Below are 24,625 nucleotides of genomic sequence, written 5' to 3' on the forward strand. Positions count from 1 at the left end.
ATACACTTCAGTGGCTTTGGAATAACTGTATGGTCCCAAAGTCTTTCTTAGTTTTGCCTTATGAAATTCAAAGCCCAAGCGTTTGAAACCCAAAAACTAAGAATCAGCTCTTTGGTTTGGTTACATCATCCTCAGGAGAAGTTAGTAAAACCTAATGCCCAGGCAGCTGCCTGGAAAGGAGGGAAGGATAGAGGACAAATAGTTTCTAGCAATAAAAAATACATTAGCTAACCTTTCAGAGTTGCACCCTGCGTGCTCAAAATAACAAAGGAGCCACATCCATTATGGATGTATAGAATTCATGAAGTGCAATCATTTGATTTGGGCCTTTAGTTTGTAGATTTAAGATTTATTGGAGAAGAAAAGAAGTTCATATAATAGATTAATTTGTGGGGATGTTAAAAATGCCTGTGCATGGACTTATTAGATAACGTGCAATGCGTAGGTAAATTTTATGTTCAAATAGGACCACTTGTTTATAAGCCTGATTTCTTTGGGAAGAAAATCAATTCAGACCAGACCTGTTTCATTCAAGTAAGCCTGAGGGCTTGCTTGAAATAAACTGATAAATTCTTCTGTTCCCAATAAAAAAAAATAGGGCCAATATCCCTCATTTTAAAAATGCTTCTGTTTTTCATGAAGTGTGTGTATGCATACACATAATAATCTGAAGCAGTCTGCTGCTATTTAATTATAGCAATACATGTGACAATGGAAACAGAGATTGGAGCGATTCAGGGCCATGAGCCAAGGAATGCAGGGTGCAGTTTTAGCCCAGTGAGGCCCATTTCAGACTTGGGACCTCCAGAACTAGACAATAATAAATTTGTGTTGTCTTAAACTCTAAGTTTGTGGTAATTTGCTACAGTGGCAATAGGAAACTAATTCAGTGCCCTAATAAAATGACATGCCTTTACAAATTAACTATGTAGACACATCCCATAATCATCCTACATTAAAAGTATTTAATGTCCTCTAAAATAAAATTCCATTTTAATAATTATCACCTATGACTTTTGATTGCCCTAAATAACCTAATACAGATATGAAAATGAGTGTATCACCAGGCTAGGCCCAAAGGAAATTGACAGGGCTGAGCAGTAGAAATCAGGAGGTATTAGAAATCATGGGGCCTCCCTAAAGGGTGGGAAATTTATCAACTGTGCTTTTCTTTCCTATTCAAGTGGTTATGTTTGCCCAGAAATCCATGAACATGGAAGAACTCTAAGTATGTCTTCGGTCGGCAAATACTTGTTTTCTTCTAAACTCATGATGTAGAGGGAATGATTAAAAGCTATAGACCACAGGGGGTGGAAAAGTATTAGCTTAAAAAAAAAATGGATCCAATCCAAATGTCATGGGCCAGCTTGAATTTTGGTGAGCCTAATGATTTTTGAAAAATGTCTGTTAAAACTGTTCTCCATGCCAAGCTCCAGGGTAAAACCACAAGTAGGAATTGATCTGTTGTATTTTATAAAATCCAAATGCTGTTTTTCTGATTTAAATACTTTTTTAACAGATTCTGAAATAGGACACAAGGGAAGAAATTGAAGACAGTACATTTTAATCTTCTCAAGCTGCCAGGACACAGATCTCTCCCTCTTTCCCTCCAGAAGGGATCAAGCAGTGCCCACTCCCCACCCTCCAGGGAGCTGTGACTCCTGGTGAGGGGCTATTCATACAGTGTCCATTCCCAGACCATGCTTTAAACATGGCCAGGAACACTGAAGCTTTGGGACTGAGAGTGTACTCATTTAGTTTCCCTGAATTGAGAATGCGTGAGAAATAGCAAAGGGCACCCAAATACTTGTGGCCTTATTAATGCTTTCTGTAAAGTCTTTAATCATTTAATAATCTTCTAGGTTTCTCTGTCTCTGCTTCTCCCCAAAATAACATGGACAGGTGCGAAAGCCTGTTGTTCTCCTCTTCAAGTAACCTCCAAATTTAGTTGCTGCTTAAGCCCCAAAATTCCTCCTACGCTGGCTTTGCATGAACTTGAGATGTTCATGCCTGAGATCTAGGCCTTGAATGGGAGGGGTTTTAATAGGAGCAAATGGCAAAACCAAGACGGTGGCCTAGAAAATGTTTGTGAATGGGCTTAGAGGTAAAGGGTCCTCAAAGCACATAAGCCTCTGCCAAGTCCTATAGCAGTGCCTAGAAAGAGCGTGGGCGTTTTTGTTGATAGCAGAGGGACTGGAAGAGCACTGTCTCAGGCAAAGCTGGATCCCAACTATTTCACTTGCAGAAATGTCTATGGCAGGGGTGTCCAATCTTGTGGCTTCCCTGGTCCACACTGGAAAAAAAGAACTGTCTTGAGCCACACATACAATACACTAACACTAACGATTGCTGATAAGCAAAAAAAAAAAAAAAAAAATCACAAAAAAATGTCATAATGTTTTAAGAAAGTTTATAAATTTGTTTTGTGCTGCATTAAAAGTTGTCCTGGGCCGCGTGTGGCCCACGGGCTGTGGGTTGGACAAGCTTGGCCTACAGAAATTCTTACAAGAAACTAATATCTATGGAGAGTTTTCACGTTGAGGTTTTTAGAGGAGGGGTTGGTGAGAGATAAACAGCACATCACTCCCTTGCCCAGTTTTTCTAATTAAAAAATAATTGGGAAATAATGCAAAACACACGTGGAGAACAAACTGTCATCTTTACGACCCAATATAGGGAAGGTCAGAGAATCCACTTACATCTGAGGGGCAAAGGGCTTCCTCAGACTGAACACCAGATTAGCCAGACCTACCCAGCTGTACTAGTTATCTATTGCTTTGTAACAAAATCCCTCAAAGCTAAGCAGCTTAAAAGGACAAACATTGCCAGGCTTGGTGGCTCAGACCTATAATCCCAGCACTTTGGGATGCAAAGGCGGGAGGATCACTTGAGTCCAGGAGTTCAAGACCAGCCTGGGGAGCATAGTGAGACCCCCCCCATTGCCACACAAAAAAAGTTTTAATTAGCCAGGTACGGTGGGATGAGCCTGTAGTCACAGCTACTCAGGAGGCTGAGGTAGCAGGATTGCTTGAGCCTGGGAGGTCAAGGCTGCAGTAAGCCATGATGACACCACTGCACTCCAGCCTGGACAAACCTTGTCTCACACACAGACACACACACACACACACACACACACACACACACATTTATTTTCTCACAATTTCTATGGATCAGGGATCTGGGTACGGCATGGCTTCTCTGGTTCAGGGCCTCTCACCAGGCTATAATCAAGGTGTTGGCCAGGCTGTGGTCACCTCAAGGCTCCACCGGAAAAGGACCTGCTTCCACACTCACTCATGTGGCTATTGGCAGGAATTAGTTCCTCACAGGCTATTAAACTGAGGCCTCAGTTTCTTGCTGGCTGTTAGCTTGGAGACGTGAGTCCTTGCTATGTGGACCTCTCCATAGGGCTATTTAGAACATGGCAGCTTGCTTCCTTCCTTCTATAGCAGGGCTCCAAGACAGCAAGAAAGAGAGGACTGCAAGCCAGAAGTCACAATATTTTACAACCTAATCTCAGAAGTCATATCTCACCACTTTTGCCACATTCTGTTTGTTAGAAGCAAGTCACTAAGTCCAGCCACATTCAAGAGGAAGAGATTATACATGTGTGTGAATATTATAGGGGCCCTTCTCAGAGGCAGCCCACCATGACAGACAAGTCAAGCAGTGCTCTGGGAGGATTGGAGGCCTCCATCTACCCCATCCCAGCAGAAAAAACTCATGCTCCCTATAAGAAGCCTGTCCATGGGTGAAATGACAGAGGATGGGATACACGGCACATGCTGTGTCATACCCATCAATTGCATAAATAAATCTTGAATGAGGGAGGAAGTGGTGGAGAGAGGCTATAAGCTTTAGGCTAAAAAAGTTGGGGGAAGGGAGAAGAGGGAAGGAGCAGATCTTTTCAAATCGAAAGGAGCATTAGTAGTAAGGAATGAGAACCCGCTAATTCTCACAATACCCTGTTTATATTATGATGCTCAATTTACATATAAAGAACTTGAAGCTTATAGAGCTTGAGTAACCCAAGGTCACATAGATACTATGTAACGGAGCTAGAATCTATAAATATTCAATTTCTGAAAAAGTGCCATATTCTGTGTAATAATTATATGTCCCATACTCAGAATCTGTTGGAAGCAGCTATCTGATGAAGACATTTATACTTGCCCATGAAAATATCCCGTTTCAGGAATGATGCTGCCCCATTCTCTCTGTGTCCTTAGATGTCCCCTAAATCTAAAGTTTTATGAAACAATGGCTTGGCCAGGAAACAAAATACACACCTGGCTTAGAAGTGAGCAGTCCCTCACAGGAAGGGGAACATCACACTCTGGGGACTGTTGTGGGGTGGGGGGAGGGGGGAGGGATAGCATTAGGAGATATACCTAATGCTAAATGACGAGTTAATGGGTGCAGCACACCAGCATGGCACATATATACATATGTAACTAACCTGCACATTGTGCACATGTACCCTAAAACTTAAAGTATAATAAAAAAAAAAAAAGAAGAAGAAATGAGCAGTCCCTTCATGACATAGGGCTAGAGAGAAAAGAGAAAAAAAGAGAAGTGAGCAGTCCCTGGAACCACCTGCAAGCTGTCTGGGAACTCTGCAGAGCACCCTAGGACTGCACAGCCTGTGCCTGCAGCCGTGAACCTTGCCAGTAGCTGGTAGCCCACACAGAGGTGGTGACATGCAAGGCAACTTGTCCAGAGTCCCTGGGTGGCACGTGTCACTCCTAGAAACCTAGCAGGTCGGAAAAGCGTTGCTTTGAACTTGAGACAAGATAATTGCTTTCATCAGCCACCCAGCCTCTCCTGCCGTTTTGTTCTAGGACGTGGGCTAAATCACAGATGGTGACACTTGGCTTCCTGCTGCCTTTGAGGTACAGGGCTGGACAATGGCTATTTCTAGCCATACATGCTGCACAGAAGTAGAATGACCAGGGACTATCATCTCTTCAAGATTTCATGTCCTGTGTTAAAGAGAATGGGAAAAATATTTACTTGAATGGCTGTATAGTTCTACGTGTGCTGTCATAGTTAGTGTCCTTTATTAAATGGTATTTCAGTGCCATTGTGTGCCAGGCACTGTGATGTGTGCTGAGGGTCACTGATGAATAAAGCAGGAGCACACATGGTCTAGTGTGAATTCCCAAAGATAATACAGCATGTGCTGGCATCAAGGGATGTCCCAGGTCACGTAGCATCTCCTAGGATGGACTGCATATGTGAAGGGGATTCACAAAGGCAGAAGACTGCGTTGTGGACATCACTATCAATTTCCCTCTCTGGGACCCAGTTCACTAAGTTACTCTTCCCTCGCCCAGAAAAAAAGAAGGCTGTAGGCAGGAGGAGTGGGGGTAAGCATGAAAGGGACTGGCAGGGGGGCCACAGGTAGGGATAAGGGAACTTGTGTAAATAATGTTTCCCAAGGAGACGACAGAAAGGATCACCAGCACATATCCAGTATGTGCACCCAAATCATCTGAGATTCTCCACTCCTCAGAGGGAAAGACTGTGCCTGAACAAGAAAAACTTTGATTTTTGCTGAGTCTCAGACCTGACCATTATTCCCTTCTCCCAAATGTCTTTCAAAATCCTCTGTCTGCCTCTAGATAAAATTTTGCTTGTCGGTAATACCCAGGTACCTCCAGAATAAGGACTGTGCAATATTGAAGCTTCACTGGGGTCAACTTGTGCTCTACTCATCACGTCTCCCAAACAAAAACATTAAGAATGACTGGGCGTGGTGGCTGACGCCTATAATCCCAGCACTTCGGGAGGCCGAGGCGGGAGGATCACAAGGTCAGGAGATCGAGACCATCCTGGCTAACACGGTGAAACCCCGTCTCTACTAAAAATACAAAAAATTAGCCGGGCGTGGTGGTGGGCACCTAGGGTCCCAACTACTCGGGAGGCTGAGGCAGGAGAATGGTGTGAACCCGGGAGGCGGAGCTTGCAGTGAGCCGAGATCACGCCACTGCACTCCAGCCCAGGCAACAGAGCAAGACTCCGTCTCAAAAACAAACAAACAAACAAAAACATTAAGAATAAGCAGCAATATTGTTTACACAAATTGTGTGGTCTTCCATTTCCCTGTTTGTAGCAGAATTCCTCTTAGATAACATTGGCTTTGTTTCTCAGCTAAGCATCCACAACAGTCTCCAGCTGAAAATCCCATCACATACCCTAAACATCCAATAACTGCCTCTTCCTGGGACATACACACAGGTCTCATGATAAAGGAACCAGTGATGCACTTGTGGACCTCTCTACAGTTGAACCTGAACATGTATTTCCTCCACCCACACCTTATATTTTGCTCTTCCTTTTCTCTGTGGGTCACTAATGTTTTGACTTAAGTTGCCTACCCACTCCCCCCAACCCCATTTTTCTCACACACAGGAGTTTTGCCCCGTGTAACCTTTTGGTAGCCTGACTGCCACCCTTTGCAAGCCACTGGTTTTTTTTTTAATAATAGTTTAAGTTCTAGGGTACATGTGCACAATGTGCAGGTTTGTTACATATGTATACATGTGCCATGTTGGTGTGATGCACCCATAAACTCGTCACTGTTTAGTCTTCCTCTGCGACAGCCTCTCCCCACCCCCTTCCCAGCAACGGCAGCCCTATTGCTGATCCTTTTTCCCCTTCACACTAATCTTCCAGCAATCTCCATCCACAGAAGTCTGTTCTAACATTTCTTGGTTCATTTAGGAATGGTTCATTTACCCCCTTCCCAGCAACAGCAGCCCTATTGCTGATTCTGTTTCTCCTTCACACTAATGTTGCAGCAACCTCCATCCACAGATGTCTGTTCTATCATTTTTTGGTTCATTTAGGGATGGAGAAAAGCCATTATCATCTTTCCTGGGAGAGGGTATTAACATTGGATGCCATTGCAGACTTCCTATTACTGAAATACTGTAGCAATCAAACCTTCTAAGTCCAAGATCCTTAATATCCATATCAGGAGTTCAAAATGAAACTGAGCCACTCACATTTGCTTCACACACCTGCCTGATTATCTTAGGAATATAAAGTAGACAGTAGCCCCCCGAAGAAGAAATCCAAGTTTGCAAACAGGCTGAGTTCACTGAAAACAGTTTAGACTCCACACAGAGACACACTGCATATATTTATAAATATAAGTTTTAAACTCTGACAGCATGAGTACACCACTGAAATGTTTTCATCTTTGTTTTTTATATCTGTTGTCTGCCACGGCAGACAACCCTTCACTGTGTCTGCTTTCAACTATAATCAGAAATTTGGCAAGACAACTTTTTTAAATATTTTATTTATAAGTTGCAATCATATTTATAATGGTGAAAAGGTGAGTTGGTAAAATAATTTACCCTGAGCTCCTGATCATAAAAAGAAGTTTATAAATGAATTGTTTTTACATGAAGGGGCAGTGAGGAACTTTGATATGACCCATGGAATAATCCTGATTGAACCCATGCCACAGCTTTGATCAGCTCTGTGACGGTGTGCTGCCTAAGTACCTCACTGAAATGGGTGGGTCTCATCATGAGTCAACAAAAGCTTTCTATCTGAAGAATCATCAGTTCCAACCTTTCTAAATGTGGCAGTGTGCACGCTCAGCATTAAGACAAGTTTGGTGTCTGCTTATAAAGACAGACTTTATATCAATTAGATATTGCTCTGTAACAAACCAACCCAAAGCTTAATGGCCCAAACAACAATCACTTGCATAACTCATGGTTCTGGAGGTCAGCAAGTCAGAGTAGGATAAACTGTGTGGTTCTATACTCGGCTGAACTCCCTCAGGCATCTGTGATCAACTGTGGGTTGGTCAGGTGGCCCTGCTTCTGGAAGTTGGCCAGCTTCAGTGGGGGCTCCTCGGCACTGCTTCATTGATCTCTCATTCCCCAGAAGGCTAGTCTGGGCATGGCTTCTTGATCTTGCCAAGGTTCCAAGAGAGAGAATAGAAGTGTATGAGGTCTTTTGGGGCTATGTTGGTTTTCTGTTGCTGCATAACAATTTCTACAAACTTAGCACCTTAACACAACACTCATTTACTAGCTCATAGTTCTGTAACTCAGAAGTCTAGTACAATAGGACTGGGTTCTCTACCCTGGGTATCATAAGGCTGAAATTGTGGTGTCACCTGGGCTAAGTTTTTAGCTGGAGGCTCTGGGGGTGAAAATCTGCTTCCAATCCCATTCTTGGTGTTAGCAGAATTCAGTTACTTGTGGTTGTAGGACTGAGGTCCCTGATTCCTTGCAGGCTGTCAGTGAGAGGCCACTTTCAGCCACTAAAGATGACCCACATTCCTTATCACAAAGCTCCCTCCATCTCCAAGACAGTCAGGGTATGTCAAGTTCTTCCCTTCCATATATAAAATTTGAGCAGCTGGGGAGATTTAAAAGAGGCTTCCCATAAACTCAGAAGTAAAAAGAGACAAGGGTCCCAGTAAATACAAAACGATTGGGGTTGGGGAGGCGGATTTTCTGTCCTCAGTGACGTTTTGTTGGTTGATTGGTTTCAGACCTTGGACTGTCTCTGTCTCTGACCACTAGACTCAGATTTAAAGAACTCATGTGATGAGGTCAGGTCTACCCAGATAACCTCCCTATCTTATGCTCAACGGATTTGGAAAGTTGGTTATATCTGCAAAATCTCTTTTGCTATATAACATAACATAATGACAAGAGTAATAGCTCATCATATTCACAAGTGCCAACCACAGTGAAGGCAAGGAGATTACACAAGAGTAAGGGTCATGGTGGAATTCAGCCTCCTGCAGAAGCCTGGGCTTGACCGGCTCATTGGCCCTTCTACCCCATACTAAAAACTAAAGCAGATCAGCCCAAATTTAAATGGTGGGAAAACAGATTCTACCTTTTGATGGAAGGAGCCACAAGGGCACATTACAAGGAGGGTAGACACAAGGAAGGGGTATAGATCGACACCAGATTTTGCAATCTACTACAGACAGGATATATGAGACTTAAAAAATCCAGGCAGCTCAATGCCTTATGATAGCTCTTGCTGCAACAAGGTGGCCTGCAGAGAGAGCCCACTTCTAGTTATTAGGATGAGAATATAGAAGGACAAGCAAGAAATGTCAGGCCCACACTGTCCGTGAAGTAGGATAACCCACCTCTATTTCCTAGCTGCTCCACTTCACAAAGCCCGGCTATCTTTGCCTCCTGCTCCTTCATTAGTGCAATGGAACAGCAAATCAGGATACTTTCACAGTTCTCTTAAGTGAGCCTAGAAGTGGGGAGCTGCTTGTTCACAAACTTGAAGCCTGAATATGTTAATATCCTTTCAGTGGCCGGACGCGGTGGCTCATGCCTGTAATCCCGACACTTTGGGAGGCCGACGTGGGCAGATCAACCTGAAGTCAGGAGTTCGAGGCCAGCCTGGCCAACATGGTGAAACCCCACCTGTACTAAAAATAGAAAAATTAGCTGGGTGTGGTGGCGCATGCCTGTAATCCCAGCTACTCAGGAGGCTGAGGCAGGAGAATCGCCTGCACCTGGGAGGCAGAGGTTGCTTTGAGTTGATATCGTGTCACTGCACTCCAGCCTGGGCAACAGAGTGAGATCCTTTCAGAAACCTGCTGTCTGTGTTTGGATACAATTAAAAAAAAAAAAAGATGAGAGAGGCAGGTGCAAAAGAAATAAAAGTCACAACTGATCCAGTTGGGAAACTCAGAATTGACAGTTAGGTGTCCTTTCATTTATTGATATTTTGAGATTCACAGGGGTTTAAACTTTATTCTTCTAAGACTGAATAGTTCCCACCTCCCTTCCATATATAAAATTTGAGCAGCTGGGGAGATTTAAAAGAGGGTCCCCATAAACTCAGAAGTTAAAAGAGACAAGGGTCCCAGTAAATACAAAATGATTGGGGTTGAGGAGGCGGATTTTCTGTCTTCAGTGAAGTTAGTTGGTTGGTTGGTTGGTTGGTTGGTTGGTTGGTTGGTTGGTTTGTTGGTTGGTTTTTGAGTCAGGGTCTCACTTTGTCACCCAGGCTGGAGTGCAGTGGTACAATCTCAGCTCACTGAAGCCTCTGCTTCCAGAGTTTAAGCGATTCTTGGGCCTCGGCCCCCCAAGTAGCTGGGACTACAGGTGCGAACCACCCCACCCAGGTAAGTTTTGTATTTTTAGTAGAGATGGGGTTTCACCATATTGGCCAGAGTGGTCTTGAACTCCTGGCCTCAAGTGATCTGCCCACCTCAGCCTCCCAAAGTTCTGGGATTACAGTCATGAGCCACCACGCCCAGTCCCTCAGTGGAGTTTTATCCACTTATTATAAAATGTTTTTGAGGCTTTAGAGGCAGAGCCAGAGAAAACAAGACTTCAAAAATCTGCCTTTTTTTGTTTAGAAGTGTTGAAATCATGGCCTACTTGTGTTTTAATGGGTTTTCAGAGCTTAATTAGTCCATAGACTGTTTTAAAAAAAAAAAAAAAAGAAGAAGAAAAGATGAGCTGCTCTATGATTCCCCAGCTGCCTTAGAAATGTGCACCAAGTTTACGATGAAAACTTGTAAGGAACATATATTTATTTTAAGGATTCTCAAGAGCTCTGGAGAACTGTGCCTTTCTCTACATACATCACTTCACTGCTCTCATATCTCAGTTAAATGAGCTAAATTCACCAAGCCCTGCTTAACTTCACAAGCCAGGTCTGCCAGAACTCTGGGAGGTGTCCATTGCTGATTGGCAGCTAGCCAGTAATATACACAAAGAATGCAAGGATGAGAGGATGATCTACGAAGTAAAGAATCATGTTCAGGGAGAAACACAGGAAGGGGCAGGTTGGGAGCAAACACTGAAAAGCCAATTGCACTGTGTTTTCATTTGTTTGGAGAGAGCATTATGGGAGGGCTGGAGGATTGTTTCTTAGCTTCTTCCAATGACAGTCAGATAATTGCTGCAAGTGGAGAGCTCAGAAGAGCAACAATTTGCCAACACATGAGGGCCCCTCTTTACGTGTTCATCTTTTTGGTCACCTTCCACTTATGTATGTGTTATTGAAGTAGCAATGGACACTTTGAACTTTCTTTCTCAGAAAGCTATTAGCTTAGCTGGTGTTCTGTATTATTTCCACATTTAAGCAATAAAGCAGTGTTTCTTTGTAAAAATCTGACTTTTTTCAGTTAAGTTTGTTGCCAGATCTCCCAAAAAAGACAGCTGAAGTCTATTACATATGTTGATCGCTGTGATTGGGAGAAGGTGTTGGCAACCTTTTGAGTGGGCTGTGATGTTGCCAATGTGTTTTTCCAACAAGGTAAGGATGAGACAAGATAAAGGGCAAGGAAGGGGGAAAGGGTGCTGATGTGGACACAGAGAACGGCTCCCTCTTGCTGTCCTCCCTCTGCTTTCCATCAAGGTCAAGTGTCTCTTGTAAACACCAGCAGGGACAGTTCAATCTGCCCATCTCTGACACTTGGTTCTCCCTTTCAGAAGCCTTTCTGTGACCCGGGAAACAGTCCCACGGAGAAGCCAGGACCCTGGGCCTTCACCCTGGGGGTTCTTTATGCAGGTCACTGCCCCACTCCCTGAACTCCGAAACAACAGAGCTTACGTCCTAGGAAAACCTCCCAGAGATGGCTCTAGTCCCCAACATTTTTGCAATTGCAACATTTCTTATCCTATAATAATACAAAAACTTTCACATTTAAATGCATTCATTCAACAGAGGCCAACTTCAGCACATGCACTTCTGGGGCACTTGTGTTTACAATGGGGACAAAACAAGACAGTTGGTGTCCGTGGGCAGCTTAATCCTAGTCATTTTAACGCATTTTGCTTTCAATTAGCTTTCTCTGAATAATTCTATGACCACATTGAAATCGTGAATGACATCCTGAAATATACCTACACTGGATTGTAAACCACATTGAAAAAAAATATATAAATGTCGCCCTTTCCAGAAGCTCATGTGTACTTAAAGTGAAACCAAAAAAACCTAAATTAGGTATTCACAGATACTCTTTTGAGAAATTCGCGAGAGCAGCAAAAGTACACTGACATGCGTATTTCTGACCCCATTTGATGACCTGAAACATTTCCTCCCTCTTCATTTTCTATTGCTGAACCACAGTATTTTCCTGTTTGGCACAGATCAAGAACACAGCTCTTTCTCTTTTTTTGTTTTTCCCAGTGAGGCTATGAAATTGGTCATTCAGTTATTACAGTAAGGATTAGTAAGGACATTTCAAGCACAACTAATTAAAGACGTGTTTTCTGAAATTAAGATATTTTTGTTTAATTACATTAGAAGGAACTAAATATAATATGGTATAGATAAAAATAGACAGAATTACTCAGAACTGAGGGAAAAAATAAGTAGTGAGAAAATGTTAATAAGATCTGAATGCCATCTTCGTGGCATTTTTCCCTAAACTTCATCAGTTGGGAGAAAACTAAATCTTCAATATTAAAAACAAGTCTTATGAGCAAAAATTACCGTCCGGTCACCCTCCAGAGCAGGGTGCTGTCTAAACAGAACTTTCTGTGATGATGGAAATGTTCTCTATCTGTACTGTCCCTATAGCCATTAGCCCTAGGTGCCTATTCAAATTTAAATTAACTAAAATTCAATAAAATTAACAATTCTGTTTTTCAGCGACAGTAGCCACATTTTAAGTGCTCAAAAGCAACACATGGCCAGTGTCTACCATATTGGACAGCACAGTTCTAGAAGCCAGGAAAGAAGGTTAAATACACAGTGAAAATACACACCCAAGGTTTTCCAAACATGAGTAGAAATGGGAAATTTTTCCCGAAAGACCTCTATGGAGCATGAGAAGAAAGGTCTACTTTGTATCATCTGGAGGATTTTTTCCTCTTTCCATCAAGTTTCAGCCAATAATTAAAACAAGTTAGCAATATTTTTCATCCCAACACCTTGTGTAAATTCTTGTCTTCCCCCAAAGAGTTCCCTTGATATGCGTTTTACACACCGTCTATAGAAAAAGCACTTTCCAAACACCCAGTGTATGTTTTTCATGTAAATTCACTTTTCTGATCCTTTTAGTATATTTATCATGGAAATTCTCTCTACTTAAAGCCTATCTGTATCTTAGCAACCACAGTTTCCAAAGCTATTCCATGAAGCAGGTTTCTCTATTTACTTTTGTCTATTTGTGTAGCCCAGACCACGCAATAAGATTTTCAAACTGGCCAAAACACATGAACATAGACAAAGTCCTTTATTGTGTGGGTAACCCTTTGGAATGTCTTATTCCCTATGAGAGCTGACATAAAGCAGGAATTCAAATGACAGTGGGTCAAAACCTGAGGGCCAACTGCAGATTTCAGCCTACTTTACAGTCCGTTGGCTATCATAGCTTCCATATGGGCAATAGTGATTGTTTCTGAATTAATCCATGTAAAATATATCAAATCTAGTTGGACAGGATTTTTGTGGGAGAGAAAAGGTACCCTTCCTTCACCAGCCTCGGCTTCATGCTAAAGTATTTCACAACTACAGTGTTCTCATAAGCTTAGAATTCAAATGAGGCCAAAAACTATCAAAAGCAACCTGCTATCTTTACCTGACCCAGAAGTTTACAAGATTGAATTCCTAGAAATTATTGGCTTTATTCTTCTGGAGTCTGCTCAAGTCTAGATAGGCAAGAAAGAACCTAACAGATCAATGCCTCTTAAGGGAATTGATCCCTTCTGCCCAACTTCCTGGGCAGAGTGGCCTTGAGTGAACCATATTCAGAATTAGCTCCTGTGGAAACTGACTATGGATAAGTATGTTAATAAATACATTACATTTTTGAAAATTATGTAATGCATTTTTTTTGGACACAGGGCACTGTTCATAACTGTATATATGCTTTACCTCTAATACAATTACTACTATAATTTACTTCCTAAGTTGGTTTCTGTTTGGTTAATATACACATGTGTTAGCTCCAAGATAACTGAAGAGCATTTTCATGCTCACCGAGCCAGCTCCAAACCAAGCACAATCCCAAATCTGAACTCTTATTTCTAAAGTCGAATCAAATCAGATGGGTCCCATGGGAAGAAATGAGACATGTCCAGGCCAACATCATGATTAGACCCATCTCCAATGTCACACTCACAAGTCAGTTTCCTAACCCACTCAACCCAACATTTTACCTCCAAAAAAGATGACACAAGATCATGCTTGAAACATATGGGGAAAGCATAAGCATGAAGTTTTAAAAGGCAGGGGAGGGAAAATGTGTGTATTAGGCATTCAAACCTAATACAGAAAGAGGTTTCTTTTTTTAACTTTTATTTTAAGATTTTAAGTTCAGGGATATATGTGCAGGTTTGTTACATAGGTAAACTTGTGTCATGGGGGTTTGTTGTACAGATTATTTCATCACCCAGGTTATTAAGCCTAGTACCCATTGGTTATTTTTCCTGATCCTTTCCCTCCTGCCACCCACAACCCTCCACTAGGCCCCAGCGTGTGTTGTTCCCCTCTATGTGTCTCTGCGTTCTCATCATTTAGCTCCCACTTATAAGTGAGAACATGTGGTATTTGGTTTTCTGTTCCTGTGTTAGTTTGCTAAGGATACTAAGGCCTCTAGCTTCATCCATGTCCCTGCAAAGGACATGATCTCATTCCTTTTTACGGCAGCATAGTATTCCATTGTGTATATGTACCACATTTTCTATATCCAGTCTATCATTGATGGGCATTTAGGTTGACTTCATGTCTTTGCTATTGTAAATAGTGCTGCAATGAACACATGTGTGCCTGTGTCTGTATAATAGAATGATATATATTTCTTCCTTTGGGTATATACCTAGTAATGGGATTGCTGGGTCAAATGGTATTTCTGTCTTTAGGTCTTTGAGGAATCACCACAAGAGAGAGCCTTCTTTAGAGGGAAAGCAAGCCTGGGTTTGAGGAGGTGATGGCAAACTATCGCTCAGGACCAAATCTGCCTCCTGTTTTTGTAAATAAAGTATTGTTGGAACACAGCCATGCCTGTTTGTATATGTATTGTCTATGGCTGCTTTCAGGGTAAAATGGCAGCTTTGAGAAGCTTGGACAGAGACCGTGTAGCCCATAAAGCTGACAATATTTACTATCTGGATGGATCTGTACAGAAAAAGTTTGCTGGCCCCTGGTTTAGAGTTTTACATTTGCTGAAAACAGTAATTATTGAACAGTTTCTTTATGTTTGCCACAGAGCACCATTTGTGCCTTGGTCTTAAAGCAACTCTACATCTCATCACTTTGCTGCCATAAGTTCTGAGAACAATTATTTCTTTGTTAACATTTGGTAAACTTATCTCTAGGGACATAAAAGAAGGTTGGGAACATCTCTGAGGCTTAATTTCAAAACACGTTGAGTTTAACATGGGGATTCACCAAGTGCTGGTAGCTAGAATAATGATGTACTTATCCAAAGACTTTTCAAGGGGAGGTTACTGACTAGTGCTTTGTAGTACAGGCCATGAGAGTAAACATGAAAAAAATGGGCATAATTCCTTTTCCAAGTTTTAATCATAAATAATCATTTTTTAAAAGATTCCAATAACTTACCCACTAAGAAAGAAAAAGGAAAAAAAATGGGGGAGGGAGATAACGACACAGTGGTTTTGTTCTAAAACAGTCATGTGCAATGTCATGGTGCCATCTACAGTATTTCAATATTTTCACCCAAACACCAGAATTTGAAGAAGCCCTATAGACACATATCTATTTATTGAGGGAGAAACGTTTTGCTAGCGCAACAGTATAAGAAGGCTTTAGGCTAAAATTTTCTCTGTGGTCACGGTCTTCTGTCTTCTTCTCCTCCTATGCACCATTTTTAAGTTTATTCCGTTTCCTGACAACTTCTTAGTTCCCATTGTGATAGTAAATATTAAAATTAATGAATGTGCTGTACCTGGGAGGAGTGCAATGAAACTGTTCAAAAATGTTGGGATTTAGTATCTGCTCACGTTCACACAAACACAGTCACTATTGTCAAATGCGCTGCAGTGGTGGAGTGTAGCAACAGCAGGGATGAGACCCAAAGGTCTGAAAAGCCAGTATTTTAAGAAGTCTTGGAAAATGTGGGGGTTGAAAAATCTAACAGGAGTGCTTGCTTCAGCAGCAATTTAGAGTAGATTAGCATGGCCTCTGCGCCAGGATGACATGCACATTCCTAAAAGTGTTCTGTGTTTTAAAAAAAAAGAGAGAGAGAGAATCTGAGGGGATGTGTACGTTTGCTAGAGCTACTATAACAAAGTACCAGAGGCAGGGTCACTTCAACCCTGAAATTTATTTCTCACAGTTCTGGAGGCTAGACGTCCAAGATTAAGGTGTTGACTGGGTTGAATTCAGCCCATAACAGGAAATAAGGAGTTAAATAAAGCACTTGCTTCTATTGTTTGTACCTAAACTTAACAGAATACAGTAAGTAACAAGTCATTGGGATGCAGGAAAGAAAAAAGAGAGTGAAGGAAGGAGAGAAGGTGAAGGGAGAATGGAAGAGAGGAAGGGAGGGAGGAAAGAAAAGTTTGATGAATGATTGCAGTCTAAACTGGTTCAAACAAGAGATCTTGTTTAATTAAGGAATTCATCCCATCTATGCCTATTAGGAGGAGGAAAAAGTCTAAAATAGAAGATGGTGAAAGTTGGATGACCCCAGGCATTAAGGCCATTCATCTTTAACTGTTATGCTTGAATCATGCAAATGGGTCTGGTAGCTACAAGGGTTGCTGTGGGTACTGAATGTTTTATTGTTCTGAGACTATCAAAGAAAATAGCCATGGGACATATCGACCATGGAATACTATACAGCCATGAAAAAGAACAAGATTGCATCCTTTACAGAAACATGGATGGAACTGGAGGCTGTTATCCTCAGCAAACTAACACAGGAACAGAAAACCAAATACCACATGTTCTCACTAATAAGTGGGAGCTAAATAATGAGAACTCATGGACAGAAAGAGGGAAATAGCAGATACTGAGGCCTACTTGAGGGTGGGGGCTGGGAAGAGGGAGAGGTTCAGAAGAGAAAAAACTATCTGATACTATGCTTAGTACCTGAGTAATTAAATACTCTGTACACCAAACCCCTGAGTCATGAGTTTACCTATATAACAAACCTGCACATGTACTCCTGAACCTAAAATAAACATTAAAATATTTTTCAAAAATAAAATAAATTAACAATTAGAAAAAGAAAAAAATGAGACAGTAAATAGATCCTGGGAAAAACTGTCCCCAGAAGTGTTCTTTTAAATTTACACTACAGATGTAATCCAAGTTGAGTAAAATAGAAAGGCATGGATTTGCTGTTCCTGAAAGTCATTCATGGTTAATTGCCAAACACTTTCATCTGCAGTGTCTGTGGAAGGGTAGAACCTTAAGTAGTTTTTCATTCTCTGACTACTCAACTAGAAAGGCATAAGAGGCAACTCACTCTATGATATCTCACTGTTTGGCCTCTCCTGTTCCATAGTAGCAAAGGATTTTTGCACTTATCCACTAATTTATGATTTCTTCTTAATAAAGGAAACAAGAGCCTCTATTTATTATGATTCCTGCCATGTGTGAGGCTTGAGCTGGGTATTTCACATACATTATTTCATTTGATAATCACCTTTTCAAACTCTTCAACCACATAAATGCATTACAGAGAGCTATTTTAGATAAACATGGTTATAAATATGTAAACTATATAAAACCATATTTTAGAACCATTCTGTTTCATGCTTTTAGAAAATCTTACTATAGACCATAAATTAAAAACAGTAAATTATAAACCAAACACTTTTATGGGGTTTTTTTGGTCTTGCAGTTCTAGCTGAAGGAATACTGCACTTTAACTCACATGCTGATTAATTTTATTCACAAATTTTGAATTATAAAATGTGTAGAGTCACAGACAATTCAATTTTTTCAACACCCATTTTCCCAAGACAATAACCAAAGTATACATACAGTAGCCACTATTGGCAAAAAATGTATTCCTCATTTATGGAAAAAGTGCAAATAAAGAAAAATTGCTGTTTATAAGCATAATTCCAATGACTGCTGCGAGTGGGAAGCACAGTGATTTTGTGTTAGATTTCTAAGAGCTTACAAGATGGAATATTGTGGTGTAAGCATTTAGTGGTGCAATACTGTCATCTCGTGGTCAGTATGCAGTATTTCAGATTTAGTTGGAGAAAATGTCTGAAAATCGTTAACGATGTTTCTAGTCTCCTTTCACATACTTACTCCCCAGAGAGTCTGATTTGTACACAAAGACATGATAGAATCGGCTTGTTATTTAAACAAGCAGATGGATGTTGTATGAGGTTGTTTCAGGAGTTTACTGCCTTAGACCCGGACGAGAGGGGGTCCTGCCCTGGCCCCGTCAGTTAGAGGGCTCAGCTTTGACCTCTCCTGCCTGTACCCCTCTCCACAGATCAAGAAGTCCTCGGAACCAAGAAAATGCCCATCCAAAACCAAGCCCTTTTCTTCCCTTTACCTGCCCTCTATCTCACCTCACCAGCAGTTCCACTTCCCTGCATCTGGATGAATGCTCTAATGCTCTCACGTTGCCTGAGGTTTCATGAATAATAGTGGGCTGCCACTTCCCAGATATCATTTGCATTTGAGCAGCTTCCCGACATATGACACACCCCTTCCCAACAATAATAATGATGAAAGGAATTTTGAAGATGCAAAAACAGCCCCATGGAATAACTTTTCTCACCCCCTTCAAATCCTATCCCAGCATGGATACAAGAACATGTGAGCACTTTCCAAACCTTAGCTCTCCGCTGCCACCTTCAGGACGATTTCAGTAACCGCAGATACTGCAGCTGCTTAGCTAAGAAACATTAACACTCCCAGAAAGAGAAACCTGGCTGAATCTTGAAATACAGCCAAGTGAGAAAGAAGTGGTTGGCATTTAGTTTATGGTATTTAGCAAAATCTTGTAACATATTTTATTGGATACTCTATCAAATAACAGAATAACAATAGCTAACACCATATATAATGTAGACATGTGTAAGTAATAAAAACTGATAAAACGTTTTGTTTTATATGTATAACAAAACTATATGAATATAAATAAAAATATGTATACATCCTACAGTAACAACAGCTGATATTTATTTGGGGCTTTTTCTGTGGCAGGCAGTATTCTGTATACTTCATCACTGTAAATATGTTTACATGTTTTGAAATGTCTCAATACTCAATAACAACATGAAGTACATACTACTCTTAGTGTGTTCCTTGCCCGTGGGGGACTCCTGTCTTTGCAGTGAGTCAGAAGATAATGACAAAGCATAGACATAGCATTGCCCTGCATTCATTCAACAAATATCACCAAGCACTGAGAATGCAGAGATCAGTAGGACAAGCAAGGTCTTTGCTCACAATGTGTGCAGGCAGGGAGATGAGCAACAGAAAATAAATATTTTTAAGGGAATATATGAGTGATGAATGTAGCTTATAAAATGTATAACTATACTGGAAATCAAAATAGGGTGACGTGATAGAAAGTGTCTGAGAGGCTATCATACATTGAGTGGTCCAAGAAGAGTTGATATTAAAGTAGGGCCAATCTAAAAAAAAAAAAAAAACTATATCATGATCTATGGAGAACATTCCAGAAAGATATGAAGAGCTAGTGCAAAAACTTTGAGAAGGGAAGCATTTCAACATACTTGAAGAACACAAATAAGGCCATTGGCAGGGGTGAGAAGGGAAGGCAGAGGGTGGAAGAGGGAGGGCTGAACCAAACACAGCCACAGCATGGAGGGCTTGATAAGCCAGGGCTGTGCAATGAGGTTTTTTACCAGGTGGGAAGGGAAGTTCTTAAAAGGCTCTGAGCCTATGAAAAAGATCACTCTGGCTGCTCCATGGAGACAGGAATTTATGGAGCAGAGAACGTAGAAGCAAGATACCCAGTGAGAAATCACGTGCAATAGAGGCTCAAGAGACACCACCTTTGACTAGCAATGGAAATGGACAGATCTAGAAAATCCAGGTTTGTTGTGGCCATGGAGTCTACAGGTGTACCTGATGTTTTCAATGTGGAACAGAAGGGAAAAGATGAACTGAAAGTCATACTTAGATATGGGAATTGCTATGACCTGGGAGGAGAGTTTCTGGGTGGCAAGAAGCAAATCTAGAGTTGTCCTGCAAGGCCCGGATGGAGGAGCCCATTCTGTCTTCCTGTTTGACCGTAGTCCAGCTATTGGACCTCATGGAGCCCTAATGTACTTATCTGTAAAAATGCAGGGGCAGGTTCCTGCCAGATCAGCTTCTCTGAGTCTCTTGGGATTTAATTGAAGTTGACACAGAATGACTTTAAAACCTTCCAAGCCAATGGCTAATGATGAAAATACATATGAAAATTAATTTGGGGGATCCTGTGCAGAAGAAAACAAAATAGTTCTATTCAACCCTCAAAGGAAATATCCAGAAGTGAAGATGAAGTTATGTTTCAGAGTTACAATACTCCTACCCCACTACCTGTTTAAAATGGACTTTTATGTTACATAATCCTGAAAATGTTGGGAGTCAAGATTCCTCTAGATAAATGAGGCACACATATACCATGGAATACTATGCAGCCATAAAAAGAAAACAAAATCGTATCCTTTGCACCAACGTGGACAGGAAATCTTATCCTTTGCACCAACATGGATAGGAAATCTTATCCTTTGCAACAAGGTGCTTTCAGAAGCAGGATGGGCACTGCAATTGAAGGCTAAGAGGAAATGGCTCTTGGCCAATTTAACTGATCAGTCTGTAAGAAATTAAAAGGAGCATAACCAGAGAGAGATAGGGTATCTCTTATGAGAACATCAGAGGAGCGTCTCTGGCTGTGTAATGTTGACCTTCTCTTCTCAACGTGGATGCAGCTGGAGGCATTTCCTAAATGAATTAACACAGGAACAGAACGGCAAATACCACATATTCTCACTTCTAAGCGGGAGCTCAGTATTGTGTATGCATGAACATAAAGATGGAAACGATGCTGAGGACTACTAGAGTGAGGAGAGAGGGACAGGAGCAAGGGCTGAAAAGCTACCTATTGGCTACCATGCTCACTACCTGGGTGACAGGATCATTCAAACCCCAAGTCTCAGCATCACATAATACAGTCATGTAGCAAACCTGCACATGTACCACCTGAATCTAAAACGAACATTGAAAAATGTAAAATAAACATTGAAATTATTTTTAAAACAGAAGCATAAGAATATAAATTAACAATGATATTCACCTTTTACTGTACCTTGGTAAAAAATAATTATGAGTTCAGTTTAAAAAGTCTTCTAGATAACAAAAGTATCATACTGCTTTTAAATAAACATGGTAGATTGGAGTAAGTTCTTTTTCATTTGGCAGTGACATTGCTCTTCACACAAGTTTCCATCAAGTATTGAACCACTTGGGCTTGATTCTTTCCCTCAAGTTACTTTTGAAGGAGTCTGTGAGGTTTGGGGATTATTGCTGTGATATCTGGGTTTTCTAAAGAAAATTCCAGGAAACCAAAAGGATTTGGGACAAAGCATACATGAACAGGAAACAGAGACATGGAAATAAATATTCCATCTTCTGGGAAAACATGCACCATTATCAATTATATGGAGCTAATCTTCATTTTAAAAATTGGTTCCTCTTTCCATTGTCAGAGAGAGATTACAAAGATTGGTAATATTCCTGCCCTGTTCCTTAGAACTTTTAGAGAATTTCCATTTTCTAGTTTGCTTTCTCCAAAGACTTGAAGGTCAGCTGAACTATTCATATTACCAAACTCACGAGGATATGTGTCCCACCAACTGACCCATATTTGAGCAAACTGATCTAGATTCTTGATAAATATTATTGTCCAATAAACATCACATACTTTATGATCTGGGTTTAACATATTATCAGACCATGGAGACATGGCTCCTTAGATCTCCAGAAGCAGAGTTAATTTAGCTAACCAGTGGTGAGCTGCATTCTGCTGTACGAGTTCGCTCTACCTCCTAATGTAGCTATAATATTGTAGGAGATTCCAGCATTGGCCAAAAGAGTGGACTACCCTCCCTTTATGATTTCTTGGAACCCTAAAACTTTATGAGACTATGAATATGACTAGGAACAAGGAGACGATTTTCTTCTCAGTAGTGAAAATCATTATATATACATATATATCTTTATAATCCTAACAGCACAACTTATATTGTTACTATGTTATATGGGCCAAGCATTGTTCCATGCTCAAATTAACTCGTTTAATTCTCATAAGAACTTATGTGGTAAATACTGTTATTATCCCATTTTTAGAGGAGGAGATTGAGGTAGAGAAAGTTCAAATGATTACCTCAAAGTCAGAGGATCCAAAGTACCTGCCCATCTTAAGATAATTTGAAAGTATAAACTTGTTTTCTGCCATGAAGGAAACACAGCCAAAATTCCATACAAAATTCCTAACAGCCCTGTCACTTTTTTAAATGTGCAAGAATCCAATCAAGAAGTGTGAATACTGATACTGCTCAGCACTTGGTGACCTTGAACTTGATCGTCAGAGTATGATCCTCTAAAAGGCAATCTGTTTTAACACGGTCTTTGCTCACAGCACAGGAGGATAGCAATTTCAGGAGCAGGATGAGCACTGCAATTGAAGGCTAAGAGGACATGGCTCTCGGCCAATTTAACAGATCAGTCTGTAAGAAATTAAAATGAACATAACCAGAGAGAGATAGGGTATCTCTTACGAGAACATCAGAGGAGTGTCTACAGCCATGTAATGTTGACATTCACTTCCAAAAACTGGCATATTCTCTAAAAGGACAGCAAACTGGATTGACATGCCAAAACCACTAGTTGAAAAATAAAAATAATCCGTTATTAAGTCAGTTGTTTTGTCATTGCTATTTTCACCAATCTAATTGAACAGGCCAATGCTTTTACAAGAAGCAGACAAGCGACTCATCCTGAAATTTAGGACTAATAGCTGCGTAAATGCTTCTGAAATACACAAAGAGTAGACTAACCAACAGTATTCACAACACAGTGAATAAATACACTAATATATGTAGAAACCCAGGCATATATTAGGTTAAATTAAGAAAAGAGAAACACATGAATATCCTATAGAATGAGATTTGAGGAGAAAAATCTTCTAAATATGAAATTAGGTTCCCTCATCATATTTAATTTTTAGCTGTAAGTAATCTATTCTAAGACTACTGTGTAGAACATCCCAGTACAGACACACAGTTTAACAATTTAATAACTTCAGAAATAACCGCAGATGTCAACTAGGCCAAACCCATTTCATAGAGTAGAAAACAAAGTCTCAGCTGGGAGCGGTGACTCATACCTGTAATCCCAACACTCTGGGAGGCCAAGGCAGGCAGATCGCTTGAGGCCAGGAGTTCGAGAACAGCCTGGCCAACATGGTGAAGCTCCATCTCTACTAAAAAAATATAAAAACTAGCTGGATGTGGTGATACACACCTGTAATCCCAGCTACTCAGGAGGCTGAGGCAGGAGAATCACTTGAACCCAGGAGGTAGAGGTTGCAGTGAGCAGAGATCGCACCATTGCACTCCCTCCTGGGTGACAGAGCGAGGATCCATCTCAAAAAAAAAAAAAAAAAAAAAAAAAAAAAGGCAAACAAAGTCTCAGACAAGTTAAGCAATATTCCCAGGCTCATGCAGTTCATTAGTGACAGAGCCAACTCTACAACCTGGTTCAGTCTTTCACAAAAATGAAAGAAAAAATTGTTGGCAACAGAAATGCAGTTGGGCCTAAAATGTTGTGATACAGAACCTTTCAGCCATCTCTTCTCCACTCGCCATGTTTAGAAACTTCAGAGAGCATTAAGATACATTAGTTCGGCCAGGTGCAGTGGCTCACGCCTGTAATCTCAGCACTTTGGGAGGCCGAGGCGGGCGGATCACGAGGTCCAGGAAATCAAGACCACCCTGGCTAACAAGGTGAAACCCCGTCTCTATGAAAAACACAAAAAATTAGCCGGGCGTGTTGGCGAGCACCTGTAGTCCCAGCTACTCGGGAGGCTGAGGCAGGAGAATGGTGTGAACCCGGGAGGCAGAGCTTGCAGTGAGCCGAGATCATGCCACTGCACTCCAGCCTGGGTGACAGAGCAAGACTCTGTCTCAACGAAAAAAAAAAAAAAAAAAAAAAAAGATACATTAGTTCACTTTCATGACACAGAGAGATCCTAAGTTACTCACTACCTAATACTTCTAAGGGGTGTGGGTTTCTTATCAACTGCATGAATTCTTCCTAAATGATCTTGAAAAGAACCCACTATCATTCTGAATGTTGCTTGGAAACATATCTACTGTTCAAAGTAACTTTGTTGAGCTTAGAATTTAAACAGAGGAAGATTAATGTCAGAGCATGTACCATGTGCAGATTAAAAACTCCACTGTGGGTTATCCCAGAAGTAGAGCAGAATTTTTTTCATTTTCTTTTTGAAATCGTGTGTCTAAAACCAGCAGTTAGTTAAGGGCAGAAGAGATGTTGCAAATGAAGATTTAGACAGAAAAATTTCAAAGCCAATTTTTAACATCTATGTTTTGTTCAGAACCACCATAAGCAAAAGGTTTTTTTTTTTGTTTTTTTGATTTTTTTTGAGACAGAGTTTTGCTCTTGTTGTCCAAGCTGG

The 24,625-nt window shown here is 40.9% G+C and overlaps 1 protein-coding gene and 1 pseudogene across 6 annotated transcripts in view; one reads left to right on the forward strand and one right to left on the reverse strand.

Moving 5' to 3' along the window:
* The window catches only part of N6AMT1 (N-6 adenine-specific DNA methyltransferase 1), a 302,573-nt gene that overhangs the window by 145,210 nt on the left and 132,738 nt on the right, over window positions 1-24,625 (reverse strand). The window lies entirely within an intron of this gene.
* Window positions 16,063-16,162, forward strand: LOC112438119 (U6 spliceosomal RNA; annotated as a pseudogene).

The sequence above is a fragment of the Pan paniscus genome, chromosome 22 (genome assembly GCF_029289425.2).
Source record: "Pan paniscus chromosome 22, NHGRI_mPanPan1-v2.0_pri, whole genome shotgun sequence".
Classification (NCBI taxonomy): Eukaryota; Metazoa; Chordata; class Mammalia; order Primates; family Hominidae; genus Pan; species Pan paniscus.